The sequence below is a fragment of the Monodon monoceros genome, unplaced genomic scaffold, assembly GCF_005190385.1.
Source record: "Monodon monoceros isolate NGI ecotype Baffin Bay Population unplaced genomic scaffold, NGI_Narwhal_1 Super_Scaffold_15, whole genome shotgun sequence".
Taxonomy (NCBI): domain Eukaryota; kingdom Metazoa; phylum Chordata; class Mammalia; order Artiodactyla; family Monodontidae; genus Monodon; species Monodon monoceros.
This window is the reverse complement of record NW_021703771.1, coordinates 36668328-36674327: the sequence shown is the minus strand read 5'-3', so window position 1 is coordinate 36674327 and position 6000 is coordinate 36668328. Positions and strand designations below refer to the sequence as shown.

General features: G+C 42.4%; 1 protein-coding gene across 3 annotated transcripts in view; it reads left to right on the top strand.

The window, feature by feature from the left end:
* The first annotated feature begins 3037 nt into the window (after positions 1 to 3037).
* The window catches only part of ATG5 (autophagy related 5), a 116961-nt gene continuing 113998 nt past the window's right edge, over positions 3038 to 6000 (top strand). For 2 of the 3 annotated variants that reach the window (XM_029224237.1, XM_029224236.1), the window contains exon 1: positions 3038 to 3591. The gene's annotated coding sequence lies outside the window, so the exon portion shown is untranslated. The remainder of the gene's footprint in view (positions 3592 to 6000) is intronic. The other variant, XM_029224234.1, reaches the window with a different exon arrangement.

Sequence of the window (6000 nt, the reverse complement as noted above, 5' to 3'; positions counted from 1 at the left end):
TTCACAAAATCTCTTGAGATAACTTGAACTTTCCTATTGGGAAACAGTCTATTACATCACTGAGGGTCCTACTGACTGGCCTTGCTGGTTGGGGAGCTCTGAGCTTTGGGTCAGGTTGATTGTGACACCTGGTGACAGCAACGTATTATTGCAAGGATTTATTTTGCTGTTTCAAGAATGAGGCTGTTCAGTTGGGTTTTGTTTTTTTTAAGACTTTCCCTTCAGTTTTATACTTCCCAGACTATTTTTCTTCTGCACACATTGAGAAAACAGATTGAAAAGCTGCTTGACTAATTTTTCCCAGTTTTTAATAGGAGCTATTTATAGAAAATATTCCTATGGGAACAGCCAAATAATCTAATTCAAAGATTTTTTTAAGAATAATAGTAATTTGGGGCATCAAAAATTAAAACACAAATGTATACAAGTTATGAATGTATATATTTTTTCCAAAGAATATTTGGCATATTGTTTTGATTCACTCCTATACAATCTATGTAGGCAAGTAGATAGAGAGTACTGAGTAACTGGAATCATAGTCTTATAACACAATATTTTCAACAAAAACCCACATTTTATCTGTAGCAGTGCTGGAATTACATATGGTATTATATAGTTGACATGGTAGTCATAAGAAAACTGCTCCAAATTGTGATTTTAAAATATATATTCATGTAATGAAATTTGGGAGGTTCCTTTGTTGTTGCTTAAGAGTTACTTATTTTCACTTTACCAAGTACCTAATTATGTGAACACAAGAAATGTTTAAATGACTGAATGAAGACTTGTCACAGTGAATGAAAGGCTGTCAGTGAAGCTAAAAGAGTCTATCTATCCAGCTCCTGGATTCATTTTAGAATGTCAATTAAATAGATACAAATGGGATGTCTATGATTGTTCAGCTTTGAAAGCCTCAAAATAATATTTGAATCCTCCAAATGCTCTCTCACCTCACAGGAGAGAACACTGTATAATGATACTTTCCCAACTTTCAAGTGTGTGTCCTTAGAATTGCCTAAAGGTAAAAACTTAGAACTATAAATATGATCACAATCACAGTCAAATGTGTGTTATTCAGTATAATGCATTCTGGCCTAGTTGTTTTGGTCTTTTGTTCAAAATGAATATTTACGTGCAAAGAACTGAGGTAGGCAGTGCCTTAGAAACACGAAGAGCTATAGAGGAGTGTTACGCTCCAAAGCCTTTAGCATCCAGATAGGTAATCTAAGGTCTAAATAAGTGATAGTGTGGGGACAGTGAGAAACTGGAGAGGGCATTCCCAGCCTAAAAGGGGGCAGGCTGCAGCTCCACTCCAGCACTTGGTTGCCATGTGGGAATGTGGTCCCAGGGTTGTCAGATTCCAGGATAAGTCAGAAATCCAAATTTTTGAAACCTGTTACCATTTTTTCCCTTTTTTTTAGAGTTTAAGAAACATTTTAAAGGGCAGAGTGGATATCTGTCACTCTTGGTCACTGATTGAGAGAGACGACATAATGTTAACAAATGGAAATGACGGAGAACAAATATAGAATTCCTCTTATTTCCAAATTTTTGCTCAAGGAGCATAACCATGAGATGGGAAAGAGTACAACAACTGGACCATATCCAGAGGAGAGATATGTCATGTGAAGAATGGCTGAAAGAACTGACAGTGTTTATCCTGAGTGGGTTATGAGACATATCTTTTCATAGCTGAAGTGCTGTCTATTAGAACAAGGGTTGGCTATTTCTATCGTAGGCTGGGGGTGGGGTAGAGGAGGGACAAGGGGAGGAAGGAAATAAACAGGGTCAATTTTTAAAGGTTACAAGAAGTTGGATTTTAGCTCAATATAATCACTTTCTACCCATTAGGGTTCTCCATAAATAGTTTCTCTGCCCCCTCCCCAAACATTTTATTAGGAAAAACTTCAAGCATAACAGCAAAGTTGAAAGAATTTTATAGTGAACACCCATATTCTCACCGCCTAGATTCTACCATTAACATTTTACTGTACTTGCATTATCACATATTTATCCATCTATCCATCCCTCTAGCCATTCGTCCATCCACCTAATTTTTTCGATACATTTCAGAGTAAATTCCATTTAGTTTTGCCTACCTTTGGGAAGTGGGGGCAACTTTATCCCAAGAGCTTTTTTACAGAGGCTAGTGGCTGTCTGTTGGGGACGCTATAGAGAGGATTTCTGCATTAAGTAAGTGGAGTGGACTGGACTGTGGCTTTCAATTTTTTTTGACTGTTACCCATATCAAGAAATGTATTTCACATTCCTACACAGTGTAAACCATGTACATACTAAAGTAAAAACTTCAGGAAACAGTATTTACCTTTAGTATGTGTGAAGCATGCCAATATTTTCTATTTTTTTTTAACTTAAAAATTGCTAGTCATGACCCACTAACTTGATTTGATGACTCACCAATGAGTTGTGATTCACCACTGGAAAATCATTGGGCTAGACAACCTCCAACAAGTTTTGTTTTTTGTTTTTTTTTGGCCGCGCTGCACGGGCCTGTGGGATCTTAGTTCCCCGACCAGGGATTGAACCCACGCCCTCAGGCAGTGAAAGCGTGGAGTCCTAACCACTGGACAGCCAGGGAATTCCTAGAAGATTCTTCCTTTAAAAAGGATCCTGTGGCTAATACTAGGATTTTCCTAGTCTTCCCACTTATCAGGAACCTATCGAGTCTCAGCACAGTGGTATTCACTTGGCATGCATAGCATTATGTTGAAAGCCATGTGTAATGAAGAGAAAAACGCTAAATGCCTGCTAAGACTTCTGGATAGACCTAATGCAAACACTTTTTAGGAGTAAATTGACTAATTGCTTGTCATTTTCACCAACAGGAACACACAGGTACTTACAATTGGAGGGATGGCTGGGCTTCAGTGTTCAAGTATTTTAGTCTTTTGTTAAATGCGGCTCTTAATCCGTTCTGTGGCTCTGACAAAGTGGAGAAGATCAAATGAGAAAATAGATAATGAAAACACTTTGAAAACCAACGTTTTATTAATTTTACTGTGTGAAGCCAGGACAGGGATGCTGCGATGAAGCTCTAGTGAGCTTCATTATTTGTAAAACTCTCTGCTCTCACGGAACTGTTATATTAACCTCACTAAACAACAATGACTATGCCAAAAGCACAGGACTCTCGGAAGAGGGTAGAAGCGGGGAACTTGCCAGGAGTTTGACCGAACATTCACGCTCTCTGCTCTGTCCGCGCATGCTCAAGCGCGGCTCCAGCCTCCTCACGGGGTTGGGCCGAAGTGGGAGGGCGGAGTGCGGGCCACGTGGGGCCCCGTGACGTCATCTCCGGGCGCCGAGGGTGACTGCACTTGCGGTGGGCTTCTAGAGCTCCGCGGCGCTGCAGGCTGTCTTCGCTGGATACGGGAGGGCGGAAGTGCAGCAGGGTTCGACTCCGACCTCCGCGCTGGTGCCTTCTGCGGCTGCGCGGGCCAGCGGGACTCCAGTCTGGTGCATCTCTGCGGGACTGTGTGTCTGGCGCTCTCTGCCGCCGCCCAGCCAGAGCCCGAGACCCGAGCGTCCTCACTGGTGCAGGAAGGCGGAGGAGAAGCCTGAGCTTCTGGTAGGGTATGTGTGTGTCTGTCACCCCAGTGTGAGGAAATGCCCGGAGGAAGAGGGTTGGGGAAGTGCTAGGTAGGTGTGGTAAGAAGGAGGGGCGTGTGCGGCGAGAGGAGCGCTCCCCCGGGACGTGGTGGCGGGTGAAGGTGGTTCCTCCGGGGGAGGTGGCGTTGGCAGAGCGCCGACCTCGGAGCCCTAGTGGCGGCTGGAGGGTGTAGCCTGCGCGGTCTTTCGGGGAATACGTCTGTTCCTTACTAAGGTGGGAAGCTTGGGTCTCGTCGCAGGCTCTAGAGTTTAGTTCGGGACCTCCATTTTTCGTGGAATAGTTAGTTATTTAGATCATAGTTATTTTTACAGCAAGTTCGATTCTATCCGAAATCGGTGGGGTTTCTCCCCAATTTATCTTCTCAGACGCATTCATTGTCTCATTTTAATAATAATATTTAGTGCCAACAAAGCCATTTTCCCTTGGCAGAGCACTTTCACATACTTTATAGTTAGGATTATTTTCAAGTCACACCTGAACTTGGGGAACCTAGGGAAAGTGGACTGGTTCTAGATTTTTCTGAGGGATGGGGAGGCACAGCATGTTTTCAGCAAGAATCAGAACCCAGAGGCTATCAAACAGCACTGAATTTCCAAGGCCTTCTGGAGTTTACTTGATAAATTTCAGTCTTTGGGACTGTGTGAACTTGGATCTGAACGGACTTATTTTGTGTTTTCCGTAAAGGGAGTTGTTGGTTGAATTTTGAATTTGAAAGTAAAGATGTTGGGCTGAGGGTAGCAGTGGAGGGAAATTTTAGAATTTTATATTGGATTTAAGTAGGTGCTTTGATCCTCAAATGTATGCTGATTAAAATTGGGGAAAGTGAACAGAATGGTACTATATGGTTAAGAGTTTTTAGAATAAGGTACAAGCTTCAAGTGTAGGTTCGCTTTATTAATTTAACAGATACTAAGTGCTAGTTATGTGCCAGGCACTGAACAAAAAGTAAACAAAACAGTAAACAGTGAGGAAGACAATAAAAACCCCTGCCATCATGAAGTTCACTTTGAGGGTTGGGGGGGGAGACATTAATTTAAAAATTAATTAAAATATGTGTCAGGTAGTGAAAAGTGCTATGGAGAAAAAATAAGTAATGAAGGGGAATGGGGAGTGCTGGTAGCATGCATGGGAAATTATAGTGGTGGCCTTAGAAAAGATGACATTTGAGCAGAGACCTAATAGTGATAAAGAAGGGTGCCCGTGGATGTAGTGGAGAGGGCCATCAGAGCAACCACAAAGTCCCTGAGGCGGGAGCACATCAGCGAGTTTGGCTGGAACTGGGGGAGCAAGTTGTGGAGAGAAGTAGATAAGCAGGTCAGAGTGGGGTCGGGTCATATAGGGCCTGCTAACACCTTGTAAGACTTTAGTTTTTACTTTGAATGAGATGGTGGGGTTTTGAGTCAAGGAGTGAACTGATCTGACTTCTGTTTTAAAGGATTTTTCTGATTACTTTGTTGTCTCTCTGCAGCAAGGGCAGAAACGTTGAGACCTCTGTTGGTAGGCCATTGCATTTATCTGGGTTAAAGGTCAAGGTGACTTGGATCAGTGTGGTAAGAGTGGAGGTGGTGAGAAATGGCCAGATTCTAGATTTATATCTAAGCTAGAGCCATCAAGTGTGAAGAGGGGTCATGGATGACTCCCAGATTTATGGCTTGAGAAGCTAAAGAATGGAGTTACCACTCAGTGATTTGGGGAAGATCACAGAGTAATAGGGAGAGGAGGGAGGAAGATCTGCAATCATTTTCAGTTTTGCACTTGCTGAATTTTCAAATGAAATGTCAGTATACAGTAGTATATATGAAACTGGAGTTCAGAAGAGAAGTCTAGGCTGAAGATGTAAATGTGGGAATTGTTAATGTGTAAGTGATATTTAAAGCTCTGAGAGATCTCCAAAGGCAGGGTTCAAGGACCGTGGGGCACTTCAGCATTTGCAGATTGGAGGGAGTTATGACCTATCCCCCAGGGTGGAGGTGGGGCTGTTCCTTAAAACCCCTGTTCAGAACCAGTGATCCTCAGTAACCAGATAGAAGGAAATAGAAAGCCAGGTCATTAGCTGAGAGAGAGTGAGGAAGGAGATGTGTAAATTTGAGGAGGGGGAGTTGATTTAGGACAGTGGAAGAATAAATGGACTAGGGAAGTATGAGAATACTGGGCAATACTCAGAGCCCACTTTTGAGGTCAGTGTTCATGAATTTAAAGGGAGACCAGCCAGATGTTTACAAATTTACTAAGTAGGTATTTGATATTTTAAGTAGTTTATGAGTAGTTGGGGATTTTGTCAGCAGAACAGCTTCAGGTAGTAGGTTAGCCTTTCTTGGTTTGTAGTGTAAAAGGGACTGTTAATTGTGCATTATATTGGGTTGGCCAAAAAG